At 45.5% G+C, this 18,489-nt stretch overlaps 1 long non-coding RNA gene across 4 annotated transcripts in view; it reads left to right on the top strand.

Annotated features, from left to right (window-relative positions):
• The window catches only part of LOC122443894, a 204,097-nt gene that overhangs the window by 3,081 nt on the left and 182,527 nt on the right, over positions 1-18,489 (top strand). The window contains exon 3 of one of the 4 annotated variants that reach the window (XR_006270139.1): positions 4,360-4,441. The exons of the other annotated variants lie outside the window; for them this stretch is intronic. This is a non-coding gene — a long non-coding RNA (uncharacterized LOC122443894). The remainder of the gene's footprint in view (positions 1-4,359; positions 4,442-18,489) is intronic. 4 annotated transcript variants of the gene reach the window in all.

Here is an 18,489-nt window from a genome sequence, read left to right as displayed (position 1 = left end):
GGTGATAATGATGCCTCACTCACATCATGTATCACTGTTGTGATCATCACACTCTGGACTAATGTTCTGGAAACTAATACACAGATGCCTAGCTCACATCATATATCACTGTGGTGAAACTCTGGACTAATGTCCTGGAAACCGATACACAGTGTCCTTATACCAACACCAACATGATATTAATCTACTCCAACTCATTTTCTATTCTTGTGACACTGAAGCTAGAGCAAAATTCCTGGAGAGGAGAATCTGGTTGACGTAACTTATGTCTTGGGCTCAACCCTTAGTGGGAGGAGGCCAAGGCAACTTCATTAGCTGTCCCCAAAAGACTGCAGGTGGTGGTGAAAGAGGGGCTGCCTTAAATGAAAATGGGATCCTGTCAGTAAAAGAAGGACATGGAAGTACACGGTTGTAGATGTGTTTATTAAGGATAGATACTCTACGTTTGCACTAGCCAATATGGTAGCGAGAGTCATGTGACTATTTGAATTTAATTAACATTAGATAAAATTTAAAATTCAATTCCTGAGTCACACTGACCACATTTCAAGGATTCAGTAGCCACATCCCATTTATGGTTACTGTTCTGAGCAGCACAGATTATAGAACATTTCCACCATTGCTGAAATTTCTACTAGACAGTACTGCTTTGGGATTATTACTAGGAATCTGGCTCTTTCTGCTCTTCTTTTATTCCATACATTGTGAATATGGAAATAGCCAAAAAGACAAGTCAGACTCTTCATTCATTTATTCAGCAAATGCATATTAAGTGTTTACTCAATATTGTAAAGTAATTAGCCTCTAACTAATCAAAGTAAATGAAAAAAAAGAAGTGTTTACTCTGAATCATACATTATTTTAGGCTCTAGGATGCCTGGGAGGGATCATGGAGCTATTTGGTCCAGTGGATCTCACATGAGAATCATCTGGGGAGCTCTTTAGATTATTGATAGCCTGCCTTTCCCGGTGGCTCAGATGGTAAATAATCTGCATGCAATTCAGGAGAACCGAGTTTGACCCCTGGGTCACGAAGATCCCCTGGAGAAGGGAATGGCAACCCACTCCAGTATTCTTGCCTGGAGAATTTCATGGACAGTGGAACCTGGTAGGCTGTAGTCCATGGGGTCACAAAGACACGACTGAGACACTCACACACACACACACATGCACACCCCGCCCTACCCAGCAGAGATTCTGGTGAAATTGGGATGGGGCATGCACACCCATAGGTTGGAACAGCTCCCTGACTGATGCTAATGTGTATCTGGGCTTGAGAACCACTGCAAGCTGGTCTGACCAGTGAAGTGAGCTGCTTAAGATAACCTGAAAACCTGAGTCAGCATGGGTCTGACCTCCATCCTGGGCTTCTTACAACAGAATCAGAGTTCTCCCTGTGTTTGGCATCTGTCTGAATCAAATGCACAGTTCTCAGAGAAGAATGAGTCTGCTCTTCTTTAGTCCAAAAGGAATCCAGTTCGCTTCCAATAGAGTGCCAATAGAACTCTGGTTTTAAAACGCTTCTGTTTCAAGTTGTTTGAGTGTTTTTTGCCTGGACCTGTGTTACTCAGCCAAGTTGGTGAAAAACCTATAAAGACAGTACCCTTTCTTGAGCTGTTAGTATAGGTCTGTTCATTATTCCCCAGGACATTTGGAAGGTAGGTTTTGCTAATACCAGTTTATAGATAAGCAAACAAAGATGCAAAAAGATTGAGGATTATAACTCGTCTGACTTGGTACAGCTGGGATTCCAATCCCGGAGTTGGTACTCTCTCCTTCCCCACCCTGAGACTACCCCATAGTTGAGAGCACAGGGCAGCTGGCAGACAGTGGCGCTCTGCTCTGGATCTGCGTGGAACAGAGAGCTTTGTGCAGGTGAGATGCAGTCCTTTGTGTGTCAGGGGGAGCGCCGGAGCTGATGTGACCCAGACAGTGAGCTCAGAGCTCCTGGGAGCCTGGAGGGAAGAAAATTCAGAGATAAGACAGGAGAGGGGATTTGGAATGGAGTCCTCCTTTTCGCTGATGGTTGTGCCTGGATTTCTTTTATTAAGGGAATTAAAGGGATTTGGAGAAAGCAGCTAAGAGCAGTGTTTTACCTGGAGCAGTTAGCACTTGGACACCTAGAAATTATGGTGTATGTTTGGTGTGGTGGTGGGTTTAGTTGCTAAGTCATGTCTGACTCTTGCGACCCCATGGACTGTTGCCTGCCAGCCTCCTCTGTCCATGGAATTCTCCAGGCAAGAGTACTGGAGTGGGTTGCCATTTCCTTCTCCAGGAGATCTTCTTGATCCAGGAATCGAACCCAGGTCTCCTGCACTACAGGTGGATTTTTTCCCCTGACCAAGCTAAGAGAGAAGCCCATGTTTGGTGCAAGCGTTAGCTATTCTTGGCCTGGATTCCTGGGGGCTGGCAGAGTGTGTAACCATGTATCTTTGCAATCTGAGTCCCTCCCTGATACTTCCTGGGCAGCCTGGCCTTGGGGGGCTGCGAAGGGGCAGGACTATTGTGCTTATTCCAAAGACCTTTAACAGTGAGGGAGGGAGACCGTGAGCCCCTGCCATTCTCTGGGGCCACCTAGTAAAGTAAGAGACGATCCAGACCGCAGAGAGCAGCAAGGGCTGGACTCAGAATGGATCGAGGTTTGTGTGCATGGCATTCAGCAGGTCTATGTGGGAGTGAAGCCATGACTGGCCATAGAAAGAGCAAACGATATCACAGCCAGAAGGACCCTGCTTGTCTAGGTTTCATTTCAGAGTTGGGAAACTGAGGCTCAGAGAGGTGACGAGCCTTGCTGAAAACTGCACAGCCTGTTATTGGCAGGGATCACACTTGCATTCTGTCTCCCTCCTCGTCCAATATGCCTTCCCTGATGTCTTTTTTAAAAAATTATTTACTTTTGGCTCTGCTGGGTCTTTGTTGCCGCGCGGGCTTTTCTCTGTCTGTGGTGAGGGAGAGATACTCTCTAGTTGCAGTACACGGGCTTCTCATTGCGGTGGCTTCTCCTGTTGGGGAGCACGGGTTCTAGGGTGCATGGGCTCAGTAGTTGTGGCATGTGGGCTCAGAAGCTGAGGCTCCCGGGCTCTTGAGCACATGCTCAGTAGTTGTGGCACATGCACTTAGGCATGTTGCTCTGAGGCATATGGGATCTTCCCAGACCAGGAGTTGAACCTGTGTCTCCTGCATTGGCAGGTGCATCCCGTACTGCTGAGCCACCAGGGAAGCCCCTCTTGATGTCTTTGGTATCAGGGAAGAAGCCGGCAATAGATGAGCCCTTGAGAGCTTTACAGTGCAGAGGGATAGAGTTGGTCTTCTCACACTTGTTCCACGATGTGGCCAGGCTGGGTGTATCTGTGGGTAGACATGGACGGGTGTGTGTTTAGGAAGGCTCTGATCAATCTGGAGGACGGGGTGATGGCCCCTCCCACTTTCCAAGCAAATCATACTTATCCAGACTTGCATCCCTCCTTTGTTAGGAAATTGGCATTTCCTTTGACTTTGTTCTCCACATTCCTGCGGCATGGAGGTGTTTGGCTACTGGCAGGTTATCGAGTTGGTCAGCTGGGTGGGAATGGCTGGATGGTGGTAGCTGCTCCCAAGCAGTAGCCAAGGCTCTGACTGTAACAGAAAGAATCAAAGGTCAAGTTCAACCTCCCTGCTCACTGGAAGGACCCAAGACTTGGTGACAACGAGAAGCAGATCCTGTTCTGAAGTAGTGGTGCCTCCTAAGGACTAAAGCAAAACCATCCATCCACAGGTTGTCGGACTATAGGTTCATGAGGCAGGTTAGGCTTATTTCTTGAGCCTTGGCTTCCAGGCAAGATTTCACTTTAGTTCAACCATTTCGGAGCACCTGCTTTGTGCATGGCATAGCCTAAGATTCCATAGATGATGTAAAGATATGTAAGACATTACTGTGGCCCTCTGGGTTGTGTCTAGGAAGACAAGACCCTGTAACTTGCTGAGCACTTACCACATGCCAAGGGCTCTCTACAGAGATTTTTATACCATCTCTACCATGACCTTGCAAATTAGGATTCCAAGTTCCATTGTCAGATGAGGAAATGGCCTCGGAGAAGCTAAAGGACTGTTTCTGGGGCCTTGCCAGCGGGTGACTGAGAGCCAGTTTTCAGAGGCTGTGCCCTTTCTGCTACGCCAGGAGGCCACCAGCTAACCACAACACCTGGCAGAGTCAGGCCAGTGCCCCGACACAGGCTCAAACGAGGTGTTTGAAGAGCACTGACGAGGGAGAGATCCACTCTAATCCAGGCAACGGTGCTTGGCTTTAGGCACTGCCGCTGGTCGGGGCTGCACGGTTCTTGATTGTGATGAGCTGACCTGTGCGTTTTGGGATGTTTACAGCATCCAAGGCCTTTACCTGCTAGAAGCCAGAAGCAAGTCCCCACTTGTGACAGTCACTCCTGTTGGCAACTGCTGGTTTTAGGTAAGCAGAGCCTTTCTAGCTGGGCCTAGGAGGATCTCGTTGATAAGACAAGGATTTTGGCGATAAATAAAGGAGGGGAAAAAATCATTTGATTAGTGTGTTCCTGCTTAACAAAGAGTGTCCGCTCAGATTTTCCAGTTTGGCCTTCCCACTGGCCCTGTGACTCGCTCTTGTCACTTATAAAGCAAAGGACAGTCACATGAGTTGCCCCAGGACCTCAGTGCCAGCTAGGGGCTTCTCCTGGATGGAGCAGGTCCTCTATAGCCAGCTCCTTCCTGGCCTCAGTTAGTTCAGCCTGCACTTAATGCCCATTTTTTAACCTATGGCTCCTACTCTCCTTCCAGGGAGCTTTAAGGAAATTTATTTCATCATCAATCCCCCACCCCATACCCAGCCAACGCCACCACCAACCACCAACACCTGCACTTATTCAGGGAGTGACTCTGTGTTAAGGGCTTTATAGTCATCACCAGCACCCCTTGAGCAAAGTGTTCTTACCATCGGCATTCTGAGGCTAGAAGAGGGGAAGCAACATGTCCAAGTTAACGCCTCTGCTAAGCGGCAGGACTCGGGTTGCCGTCATAAGGAGTGGCTGGAGTGCCCTTCCCACCCCATCCATTGTGCAGAGGAAGAGGAGGCCATGTTTCTGGTGGATCCCCCCCTCTGCCCCGTGAAAAGCAGTTATCAGGCTTGTGTGGCATTCGGCTGTCAGGGAGGGCTTCCTGTGAACAGGGCAGAACGCCCAGTTGGGCTGCAAGACAAATGGGTGGCATATGTGCCCCAGATCAGCAGTGCACAATGGGCTTGTTATCTCGCCTCTGCCAGCAATGAAATAACAGTCTATTATTATTGCAGGAGGCAGAGAATGAATAAACACATTTGGGGCTGGGTTCTGAGATCATTTTCCCTTTCACGCTGATCCCTTCTCTTTGGGATCACGGTCCCTTTGGGACCATTAGATCCCAAACTTGAGGGTTTCAGTCCCAGAGTCAGACCAGCAGGTGCCAGTAAGTCCAAAATTATTCCTCGCAAGGAATCTTGAATTTTATGTAATGTCCGGCTCCATCTCTTGGTGCTGCGGGGAGATGGGGAGTGAGTGATGGGACAGCTGAGGCATCCCTGGAGATGAGAGAAAAGGGTACCCTGGCCTGTTCTCAGCTGACACAGGCAGAGCTATGTTTGAGACCACACAGACTGTCAGGTTCCAAGGTTTCATGGCCTCTTGCCTCTCTCTGCCTGAGATACCAGGGAGGGAAGATCCTAGGAGTGGGCCTTCGCTGGTGGTCCAAAGGTTAAAACTGTGCTGCTAATGCACAGTTCAATCACTGGGCAGGGAACTAAGATCTCATATGCTGCTCGTCCAGAAGATTAGAAGAGTGACCCTTGACTAGTCAAGGGTGAGAGTTGGTTAATAAGCCCCTGAGCCTCCTTGCTCCACAGTGGGGTCATTTTAGGCACATTTTATATAATCCCCTTGAGGGGCCCCCAGGAATGAGCCTCAGTTGCTCGCAGTTTCACCCCTCTCATTAACAAACCATGACTTTTCTCCTTTCCTGTCACTTCCCCATTTGCTCGCCAGTGCCTCAAGGGATCACTTCCTCAATAAGCAACCTGATTGCACTGAAGAAGCATCTTGTGTGCATCAGAACCTGGGGACTCCTAATGGCATGAATGGCTGGGCCCCACCCCCAGAATTTCTGCTTTAGCAGCTCTGGATGAGATCTGAGGACCTGCATCATTAACAAGTTCCCAGGTGATGCTGTGACTGGTCCAGAGCTTCACTTTGAGAATTACGGGCTAAAGCATACTTTGCAAAAAGATAAAAACAGCTGTCATACGTGTATACAATGAATATGTGTTAAAGATTTATTTGTTATATAACGAGAGAACTAGGAAGTTGTTAAAACCAGTTAGGGGGAAAATTTGAACAGACTTATATAATCAGTAATATTGAAATGAATTTGCCAATGGATGTAAAGCTACTTAATACAGAGCAGGGAACTGGGACGGGGTTAGTTTTTCTGAAGACTAGTGTATCTATATAGGAGAAATTAATTTTCACTTTCATGGCTAAGAAACATTTGCATTGCTCTCAGTTTTTCTACAACTAAACTTCCATCCTTACAGGGTTGTAAACTAGCTAAGTCTGTAGAAGGACAACCATAAACCTGCACCTTGGTGGAATCAGACAGTCTCCAGAGAGCCCCTGGATCATTTGGAGGGCTTGTAGAAACACAGCTTGCTGGAGCCACCCCCAGAGTTACTGCCAGGATTGAGGAGATTTGGAGCTCTGACTTCTTAAAAAGACTTCCAGCCAGTCTTTCCGTTTTTTGCCCCACCTTCAGCCTCACTTCCAGAGATTTCTGGCACCTGATGTTTGGGGCAAGCTATGTTCCTTCTTTCCCTAGCACTATTTAAGTATTTAACTTTCTCTACTAGCTAAGCTGTTAGCTAATTGGCCATTTACTTTCCAGCGTCCAACATTTTGTTGCTGTCATTTCCTCTCCTGTTGCTCTGTCATTGTGAGTTTATGATTCCCTCCTTTAAAAATCCACATCCCTTTGTTGCCATTTTTGTAGAGTTTCAGAAGGAAGCGGCACCCACTGAATCCATTTTCTTGCCTCATGAGCCCCGTCACAGCACTCTGAGACATGCTATGGCCTGATTATCATTGTGCCTGTTTTTAAAGTGAGGAACCAAAAAAAAAAAGTGAGGAACTGGACTCAGAATTTACTTGACTTTTTCAGATCCTATTCCATTCCAGGCTTTTTCCACAAGAAAGATAGTTCTAGTGTGTTCTGGTGTTCCAAGGCCCTTTCACAGCATTTCTCTCACTGGCTCCTCATTATAGTCCAGTGAGGCAAGCAAGGCAGATGTGAGAGTCTCCTTTTTATAACTGTGAAGACTGAGATCTGAAATCGGAAGGGACTTGCCTAAGATCATACAGCTTAATGTGCTTTAAGCCTACTATTTCCAAATTCAAGTTCAGGGCCCTTTCTCCTGATGACTGTCAGTTCAGTTCAGTCGCTCAGTCATGTCCGACTCTTTGTGACCCCATGGACTGCAGCACGCCAGGCCTCCCTGTCCATCACCAACTCCCGGAGCTTACTCATGTCCATTGAGTCAGTGATGCCATCCAACCATCTCATCCTCTGTCATCCCCTTCTCCTCCCACCTTCAATTTTTCCCAGCATCAGGGTCTTTTCCAATGAGTCAGTTCTTCGCATCAGGTGGCCAAAGTATTGGAGTTTCAGCTTCAGTATCAGTCCTTCCAGTGAACACCCAGGACTGATCTCCTTTAGGATGGACTGGTTGGATCTCCTTGTAGTCCAAGGGACTCTCAAGAGTCTTCTCCAACACCACAGTTCAAAGCATCAATTCTTCGGCGCTCAGCCTGATGACATCCATGTGTGTGTGGTGTGTGTGTGTATGTTAGTCGCTCAGTTGTGTCAGACTCTTTGCAACCCCATGGACTGTAAGCCACCAGGCTCCTCTATCCATGGGATTCTCCAGGCAAGAATACGGAGTGGGTAGCCATTCCCTTCTCCAGGAGATCTTCCAGGAATGGAACCTGGCTCTCCGCAGTGCAGGCAAGCTCTTTACCGTCGGAGCCACCCGGGAAGCCCTGAAACATCCAGTTACTCTACATATATTTACGGAGTGCCGGCTGTGCACCTGAGGCCACAGTGGGTGCTGGGCTGCTAAGGAAACGAGATGACCAGGAGTAGCAGATGCTGCTGATGCTGCCCACACCCATGTCTCCCATCTCAGAGGTCACCTGCAGACAGCTTCTGCATGTGCTTGTGGGCTCCTGCCTCTGCCTGAGATATCAGGGAGTGAAGATTCTAGGAGTGACCCTCGACTGATCAGGGGTGGGAGGTGGTGGATAAGCCTCTGAGCTTCTTTGCTCCACGTGGGATACTTTTAGGCACATTTTATACAGTCTCTGTGAGGGACCCCCAGGACTGAGCCTCAGTTGCCCACAGTTTTATTACATCCCCCCACCCCATTAACATGCCATGGCTTCCTCTTTTCCTGTCACTTCCCCATTTGCTCATGTCTGCCTTCTGGGATCACTTCCTCAATAAGCGACCTGCTCTCAAATCCTTATCTTAGGGTCTGCTTTTGCGGGGGTGGGGTGGGGGGGGGAACCCACGCTAAGATCCTGGGCTTCTAAAATCCTATTCCCTGTCCTTTACCTTCTGCCCTGAGGACACAGTCCTCTCCCCTCAATGGTATAAGCTGCAGGAAGGAAGGGACAGTGCTGTTCATGCTGTATCTCTGGTGCTTAAAATACTGCTTGGTATATGGCGCATGCTCAAAAAAATATTTGTTCATTCCATGAATCATGAGTATTGTTACACTGATCATAAGAGAGAGGAGTCCAAGAGACTGCCATGGAATGACGTGGGGGTAAAAAAGCAGCAACGTCTGCCTCGTTTTTGTGTTTTAGAATTACTGTTAATATCCTGAAGATTTCATTCTTGGCCATTGTCTCCCCCAGACCGGCAGAAAGAGGAAGGAGATGGGAACCCGAGCTGTGGTCTGGGGCAGGCAGTGCTTGCCAGGAGGGGGAGGGTGCCTGTGAGGCTGGGCTCAGGGAAGCGGCTGTGAGTCACTAGCTCAGACTCAGAGGCAGCTGAGGTGAGACCATCAGCACCGCCAGGGACTGTTCCCAGGAAGAAGCCAGCTCTGACCTTAGTGTGCTCTCTGCTGGGGAATTCCTGTGAAGGTGGGAGCGGGGCAGAGGAGCTGAAGCAGAGCCTTAGCTCGCGCCGAGGGCTGGTCTACACTGATTTTCAGCAGTAGTTTCAGGGGCTCGTAGATTGGATGACATCTTGTATCAGGCGTCTCAAGTCCCTGAGTTTTGATCGAAGGATGTGAGTTCTTTTTCGTTCTGAGGCCATCTGGTGGCTATTGGGTAAAATTCAATCTCAGACTGAGAAGCTTTTTTTTTTTTTTCCCCTAAGAGTTTATTCTTCTTGGCCTCTAATGTCCCCCCCCCGTTTTTTTTTTTGGCTGTTCTTGCTTCTATAGTCTCAGCATCTTGGTTAATCAATAGCTAATCAATAGCTGGGAAAGATGCCTTACGAGTGTGTAGAAACCTGGCTTTCCAAAATGACGTGTTGTAGTGTTGGTGAGAAAGAATATGTCAGATTTGCATAAAGTTTCATATTTTGCAAACTTTCCCCAGACATTATTTCCTGTAATTAGTGTCTCTAACATTTGCCCAATACAATTGCCTAAAACATCACTTGTCGCCTCTGTCACTTGACAAAATACATGTAAGACTTGTTCACTAGAAGCAGCATATCATTGAAGGAAATTCAAGAAACCCTAAATAAATGGAGGGCTAGACCATTTTCATAGATCGGAAGACATAATACCATAAACATGTCAGTTCTCTCCAAATTCATCTTTAGATTCAATGCAATTCCAATCAAAATACTGGCAGGTTTTATTTTGTGGAAATGGACAGGCTGATTCTAAAAGTCATATGGAAATTCAGACAGCCAAGAAGAGTCAAGATAATTTTGAAGAAGAAAAATAAAGCTGGAAGACCTCTGCCAGCAAGATCAAGATGTAGTAATATTATAAATCTGGAGTACTCAGGACTGTGGTATTGCCACTTCTCCTCCATTTTGCTTTAAAGTTTCCTTGTTTGTATGATTCTGAAGCCTGGGATGGAGAGTGTAGGAGGCATAGAGGTCCCAGTGTACACCTCTGCTTTCTTTCAGATGTCTAAACCAGGCTAGAGTAAGCTTTACCACAGGGTTTATGCTACACAAGAACCGTTACCAGTGCCTCAGGGCCGCTACTGGAGATTCAGGCAATCCATTCTCCACTCTGGAGTAAAGCACCCCTTTGTTTAAAACTCTGTGATGATTTCCCATTGGAGTAAGGACAGTCTCAGCTCCTTCAGTTCAGTTCAGTTGCTCAGTCGTGTCCGACTCTTTGTGACCCCATGAATCGCAGCACGCCAGGCCTCCCTGTCCATCACCAACTCCCAGAGTTTACTCAAACTCATGTCAATTGAGTCTGTGATGCCGTCCAGCCATCTCATCCTCTGTCATCCCCTTCTCCTCCTGCCCCCAATTCCTCCCAGCATCAGGGTCTTTTCCAATGAGTCAGCTCTTCTCATGAGGTGGCCAAAGTATTGGAGTTTCACCTTCAACATCAGTCCTTCCAGTGAACACCCAGGACTTATCTCCTTCAGGATGGACTGGTTGGATCTCCTTGAAGTCCAAGGGACTCTCAGGAGTCTTCCCCAACACCACAGTTCAAAAGCATCAATTTTTCGGCACTCAGCTTTCTTCACAGTCCAACTCTCACATCCATACATGACCACGGGAAAAACCATAGCCTTGACTAGACGGTCAGCTCCTTAATTGGACATAAATAATCCTTCTGGCCCCTGCCTACCTTCCCAGCCTGACTTTCTTCTACGCTCACCAACCCTTTTGGACGCCTTCAGTTCCTTAGCTACTCAGAGACTCCAGTCCTGGGTTCTGGGATTAGTAAGTACATCTCTTGCCTGGTGTGTTCTTCTCCCTCCTGATCCTCCGCCTGCCCTCTTTGGTCCACCCTTACTGGCCTCCCATGCTTAGGTTTAAACTCTCATTCCTTGGGGAGGGTGGATCCTCGCCTCCTTAGGTTGGGCACAGTCCCCTTGTCACATGCACGATGCACCCATTGCTTCTCCCTCTTTAAAGCACTCTGCACCCTTGTTCAGCGTCTCTCCTTCCAGCAACGTGAGAACAGGAACGTATCAGTCTTGCTCACCACCTGTTCACACGTCTCCTGTACCTAGAACAGTGCCTGGCACAGAGGAGATGCTTAATCAGTCTTTGTCAAACACAGGAATAAATACACGGATGTAGAAATTTTTTAAAAAGTGAAACTGCCTGCAGTGCAGGAGACATGGGTTTGATCCCTGTGTTGCAAAGATCCCCGGGAGAAGGGAATGGCTGCCCACTCCTGGAGAATTCCATGGACGGAGGAGCCTGGTGGGCTACAGTCCATGGGGTCACAAAGAGTCGGACACTGACTGAGCGACTTAATACTTTCACTTCTTTTATAAATTAAAAATTCATACTTGAAAGGCTGACTTTGTACAATCAAACCTCTTAAGTCTCGACAAACTTCACAGTTGGGCAAAGATCACCAGCTGATGACACATTGGTGCCATGAGGGACACTCTAGAAGCGCTGCTTAGGGCCTTTCCACAGGTACCAGTCTGCCCTCTTGGTCTAAATGCTCGTCAGGCCGGGTCAGAGGCCGGCTGGAACATAACTAACCATCTCCACCCCTGGAGAAGTAAAGCCAGTGTGGGCTTGCTGTGTCATCTTTGTGTGTGGAGGACAGAGTGTGCACCCATTCACTTTGGTAAGCAGGAGAGAGACTTTTGTTCTGAGAAATCAGATGTTTTGTCTCGTGGTGAGTTATAGCAGGAAGTGATGTGATGGGCTAGACCAGGCTGTGTCCATCACTTAATGTCCCTGGAAGGCATTGCCTCTGGAGACTGCATTTGCTGTGTTGTGTGTTGGCATTGCATAAAATAAGCCATGTGTTTATGTTTACCAATTTCTTTGTTCACATGGTTTTTCATTATGATGAAAGAATAAATCTTCAGTATGAAAAATTTAGAAAATGCAGTCAGACAAAAAGAAGGAAATAAAAATCAAGTAATTCCATATCTAGTAGCTCTGGGAAGCATAAAGCCTAGGGCCTGCAAATGTTTTAATTTCAATTTCTCTTAAAATAAGAAGAAAAAAATGAACATATAACAATGAATCTAGCATGGATTCTATTCATCTTTTTGGGCCATCAAAAATGTAATTTTCAGGGCTTCCCTGGTAGTCCAGTGGTTAAGAATCCACCTTCCAATGCAAGGGACACAGGTTCCATCCTCGGTCACGGGGATCCCGCATTCTGAGTCTGAGACACCAAAGCTTCAAGTCTGCTCAAGAGTCCTTTGCCCCAAATATGGCATAGACACAGTGGGATCTAATAGAAATGCAATAGAGACCCTGGAGTCTCAGAGGGGCAACCAAGCCGGTGCCCACAACTCCTGAAGCCCACACTCTAGGGCCTGTGAGTCGCACCTACTGAAGCCCTTGTTCCTGAGACCTTGTAGTCCACAACGAGAGACGCCACCTCAATGAGAAGCCCACTCACTGCAACTAGACAAAGCCCTTGCATAGCCAAAAAGACCCAGAACAGTCAAAAATAAATAAGTAGCTAAATAAAATAACATTCTCATTAAAAAATACATATAATTTTCAACATTATTTTTGGTGACGGAAGACATCCATGAAAGCAAGATTTCCTAAGGCCCGCAAATGTGATGATGTGATGCTGGTAGAAATAATCACTTTTAATATTTTGTTGTTACCTCCCAGTGCACCTGTATCCTATTCATGCAACACGTGTTTACATAGATGTATATTTATATTGATTTTACAAAAATTTTTAAAAATACATTTACTCAGATTTACATATATATATTTAACAACAATGTATTGTTGTTTAACATGCCTTTCCACATTATCAAATGCTCTTCTAAATTGTTTTTCTTAAATTGAAATAAATTTTTAATTATAGAAATAACACTTTCAACACTTTCAATCAAAATAACAAATAAACAAAAATAACACTTTCAATCTTCTTCATGCCTGCATAGTATTCCAATGAGTGGAACCTATTTTTGTTGTTTTCCAGGCTTTTGTTATCATAAATGACAGTAAGATAATAATTCTTACAGCAAAATCATTGAATTTATCCATGATTATTTTCTTGGAGCAAATTCCTACATGTATCATTTTGAAACTTCGTACACTGTATATATATTAACAGTGGATAAATCTGAGTGTAACTTGGATCTTTTATGACAACTGCTGTAGGACCCCCCAGGGCTTTGTCTTCCCTGAGGTGATGCTGCAGCAGCCTGTTCTTGCTTTCGGATGGACATGTGTGAGTGTGTGATCACGGGAGCCTGGGGAACCACTGTGTCCTGACGTCCCATCTCAGTGTGTGATGGTAACTCAGCAACTGTTAGTCAAATGAACCAGTGGATGAATGTGTAGTTGGTGTGAATGTCAGTTCACAAACTCAGATATTCAAGAACATTAAATTCTTTGTGTTAAGTCAACTTGGGTTTATCCCATGTGTTGAACTGGTGAGAAGTTAAATTTCAGTGATTATTGAGTCTCCCCCACAGCACTCATCTTTTCCAGGTTTTACGAAGATCTTGAAACGTTAAGCTCTAAAACCTCATCTGAGATACTCTGCTTGTCCTGAGTCCCACTGGCTACTCTGAGACCCTGATGTCTGTCTTGCATGTTCCTTTAGATCCTCGCTGTGTCTATGCCACATGTGGGGCAAAGGACTCTTGAGGAGACTTGAAGCTTTGGTGTCTGGGGCTCAGCACCCCTAGGTATACCAGTTAGCCGTCCATCCCTTCAGGTCTTGCTGGAAAGAGATGCAAGGCTCTACACTGCAGACGGGGAGATTCTCTCTTGCTACTCTTGCTATGAGGACATACCTCTTCACTGCATTTTCTTAGCTCTTATCTCTCTCCTCTTCAACCTTTCCACCCCCCAAAAAGCAAAGGAGGCATGGATTTGCAGCTCTCTTGCTTTCTGTGTTGCAAAATCCAGAAGGTAAGCAATTTCAAAGGGCCTGACTTCTGGCTTGAAATCAGAGGAAAGACGAATACAGTGGAGAGCAAACCCAAGCTAGAATCTGCTGTAGATAGAATCATGAAATGTTGATGTTAACAGCGATACCTTAAAAAAAGAGACTCCTTGTTATAGTCATGGAATTGCCTTTGGGACAGGCTCAGTAGTGCTCATCTCAGCACTGGAGGAAAGTGGGAACTCTGATGTCATTTAAGTAACTTCTGTATTTTGATAGTAAGTACAAATCCCACAGATGTGTACTTGAGCAAAAAAAGGTGTTTTTTCTTGTTCACATTTTTTGATCCCTCCTCACCCCCATTTTGAGATTGATGTTCTCCTATGCAAAGCAGATCAATGACCTGTATTCTTGCAGAATTCCCTTGGCCTTGAGTTATGTGGGAGTGAGACAGTGGGAAACTGTATGATTTTGAGAGGAAGTTGGCTTTTTTGAAGGCTTTGTTTGGAGTGTGCCATAACTGCACCTGCATTTCTTGCAGTTTCTTACAAAGAAACTTCCTTTTGAGAGTCAAAATGTTTCAACTGAAGTTGTTTTCAACCAGAGGGAAATGTTTGAGAGCTCAGCCTTTGTTAGCTCAAGAGCATTGTTTCATCCATGGTGATTGAAACAGTAATTTCCTTTGGGAAGCCTCTGCCATTGAAACAAACTTTGATTTCAGAAGCAAATGTTTTGACTTTAAAGATGGCGTCCAAGAGTTACAGCTTCTTCTAATAGCTCCCCAGCCGCTTATTGCAGTGCTGTTGTAGTAAGATTCTTGGGTTTGAACAAGAAAACCTGCTCGGCTAATGTTGAGAGGCGGTGTAGTTCAGCAGTGGGGAGCAGACCCCTTACAGCTGGCTGCTGGGCTTTGCAGTCTTCACTGTGCCACTTCCAAGCTGGAATCTTGGGCAAGTGATGTAATTGTTCTGAATATCAGTTTTCGCATCTATAAAAGGTGGGTGATGATAGTATGCACTCCCCAAGATCAGTGTAATTACTAAATAATTAATGTAATAAAAAGCCCTTAGAGAAATCTAATAAGGGCCATAGCTTAGTATTGTATCCATATTAATTTCCCAGTTTTGATTGTACTGTGACTACATAGGGTACTATTATTGAAGCAAGCTGAGCAAAGGGTACATGGGAATTCTTTAGTTTTTCTTTGTGAATCTAAATCTATTTCAGAGTAAGAAGAAAAAGCACCTGGAGGGGGACTTCCCAGGTGGTCCAGGAATTAAGATTGTACCTTCCAATGCAAGGGGTGTGGGTTCAATCCTTGGTGGGGAACTAAGATCCCACTTGCCTGGAGGCCAAAAAAAGCAAAATATAAAACAGAAACAATATTGTAACAAATTCAATAACGACTTTAAAAAATGGTCCACATAAAAATATCTTTTCAAAACAAGCACATAGAGGCACTATATTTGATTGTGTGATCCTTTGAATAAAGTTTGTCTTTGACATGAGGCTGTAAGTTCTCTGAAGTTAGGGCCCATGACTGCCCACCGCCCCAGCACTTAGCCCAGTGCCTGGCCCAAAGAAGGCCTTCAGTAAATATTTGAATGAATAAAGAAGTTGAGATGCTGAAGGCCCTGGCCAGTAAGTGCCTAAACAACCAAAGAGAAACAAACCACTTCCTGTATCTGGGGAGTGGGAGGAAAGAGGCAAGAGGGCCATGCACTGATTTTTAGTGGAGCCTTCAAATCACACTCATGCACACAGACATACACATTGCAAATTGGAAAAGTAGTTTGAGTCCATGGGGAAGGGGATATTTCTTCCCTACCCTTCTTGAGTTCTTTGGGCTGGTCAAATAATTAAATTGACACAAAGCAGATGAGCAGGAGAAATAAAAAAAATTTTTTAAATTTGTATGCGTGGAGGTTTCATAGAAATAGGGCCCCTGGAATGACCAAAGCAGACTGTGTTTATATCATTTTTTGACAAGGAAATAATTTTTTTGTGAGGATTGAATAAGGGGCCTTGTGCTTTGGATAGCAGACCAATGAAGAAGTGACAAAATTTGTTTATACTGTTTTCTTAGCCTTGAATTCCCTAACTCTGGTGATAAGGAAAATTTCTATGCTCCTGGCATAGGGAGGATACTTTCCCATGGGAGATTTGTTTTCTACTTTCAGGGGGGAAAGAGAGGGTGTTGTAGTGTTTCTTTTTATATTATTTTTTTTCTCACTGGCTGTTTCCTAGGCAACTTTAATTCAAAATAAGCACTGTGGCATAGCTTGAGGCAGCCTGCTCTGAGTCCCAGCAAGTCCAATGCCGGAATTGATGGTATACAGGACAATGGCATACGGTCAGGACCACCAGGTGATTCCTACAGTCAGGTAATGCAGTGGAAGCCCCTCAGAGCTGCAGGTGACCACAGGAACATGGGATGGACCAACATTATCCAAATCCTGGGTGGCTTGGCTTGGCAAGCTAAGATTATTGTAGGGGAAGCATAACTTTATCTCTACCCTTTTAGGGTCTCTGCTGGCCCTGAGAATTAAACTGACATAAGACAGAGCACAAGCTAGAATCAAGATTGCAGGGAGAAATATCAATAACCTCAGATATGCAAGTGACACCACCCTTATGGCAGAAAGCGAAGAACTAAAGAGCCTCTTGATGAAAGTGAAAGAGGAAAGTGAAAAAGTTGGTTTAAAAATCAACATTCAGAAAACTAAGATCATGACATCTGATCCCATCACTTCATGGCAAATAGATGGGGAAACAATGGAAACAGTGAGAGACTTATGTATTTGGGCTCCAAAATCACGCAGATGGTGACAGCAGCCATGAAATTAAAAGATGCTTGCTCCTTGGAAGAAAAGCTATGTCCGACCTAGATAGCATATTAAAAAGCAGAGACATTACTTTGCCAACAAAGGTCCATCTAGTCATAGCTGTGGTTTTTCCAGTGGTCATGTATGGATGTGAGAGTTGGACTATAAAGAAACCTGAGTGCCGAAGAATTGATACTTTTGAGCTGTGGTGTTGGAGAAGACTCTCGAGAGTCCCTTGGACTGCAAGGAGATCCAACCAGTCAATCCTAAAGGAAATCAGTCCTGAATATTCATTGGAAGGACCGATGCTGAAGCTGAAGCTCCAATACTTTGGCCACCTGATGCAAAGAGGTGACTCATTGGAAAAGACCCTGATGCTGGGAAGGATTGCCAGTGGGAGGAGAAGGGGATGACAGAGGATGAGATGGTTGGATGGCATCACTGACTCAATGGACATGAGTTTGAATAAGCTCCGGGAGTTGGTGATGGACAGGGAAGCCTGGCTTGCTGCAGTCCATGGGGTCGCAAAGAGTCAGACATGACTGAGTGACTGAACTGAACTGACTGAAGACAGACTAATAGGAGAAAAGCATACAGATTTTCCAGAGGACAAAGAAGACCCCCAAGAAACCAATAGGCCGAAGTGCTAATATACTAGGTTGAACAAAGAGTAGCAATTGTGGGAAAATTGCTAAAATATATAGTGAGACTAAAGGGAGATGAGAGTCATCTCAACAAAGTCTGTTTGTACAGATTTCTCTCTGCCTCAACTCCCCGTCTCTGGTGGTTCTTTCATCCTGTTATCGGGAGCATTACTGAGTCCAGTCATATGGCTTGCAGCACAACAGGCCAATAAATTGAGAGACGAGTTGCTGGGGTGAGGAATAGTGACTTTATTTGGAAAGCCAGCAAGACTGAGAAGATGGTGGACTAGTGTCCCAAAGAACTTGTCTTACCTGAGTTAGAATTCAGGCTTCTTTTATAAGAAGAAAAGTGGAGGGGAGGGAAAGGTGGCTGATTGCTGCAAACTTTCGGTGCTGGAATCCTTTGTTCTTGTAGCTGTCCATGTAGGTCTGGTCACAAAGTTCCTATAAACCTCCAATGAGACAAATAGTATTCTCTGTTCTGCAACATTTTTTTTTTATCTCTATGTGAATGGAAAAGTGTTATACTTTTAAAGGTCAGAGCCTTGAGAAAGGGCCATCCTGTGTATTTCAGGCTACAGACAACATTCTTTTACAAAAGGTGTAGGGCCAGCATGACTCAGCACAGACAACAGAACACACAGGTTAGAGCTAAAGGAATACATCCAGTGTGGAGGCAGGTTCACTCTTCTCTGTTAGAGGAGGGGTCTTTCCCACGGGAGTATTCATTCCTGCCTTCAGCGGGGAAAGGAAAGGTCAGAATGACATTCTTGCATCTGCTATTCTTTAGCTAAAAATAGCCCTTATGCCAACGTGGCATTTAAATTTTTTTTTTTTTTTGGCCATGCCACTTGGCACGTGGGATCTCAGTTCCTCTACCAGGGATTGAACCCATGCCCCCTGCGTGGACGTGCAGAGCCTGAACCACTGGACCACCAAGGAA

This window comes from Cervus canadensis, chromosome 6, assembly GCF_019320065.1.
Source record: "Cervus canadensis isolate Bull #8, Minnesota chromosome 6, ASM1932006v1, whole genome shotgun sequence".
Lineage (NCBI taxonomy): Eukaryota > Metazoa > Chordata > Mammalia > Artiodactyla > Cervidae > Cervus > Cervus canadensis.
Note: the sequence above shows the minus strand (reverse complement) of the source record. Positions and strands in the feature narration are given on the sequence as shown.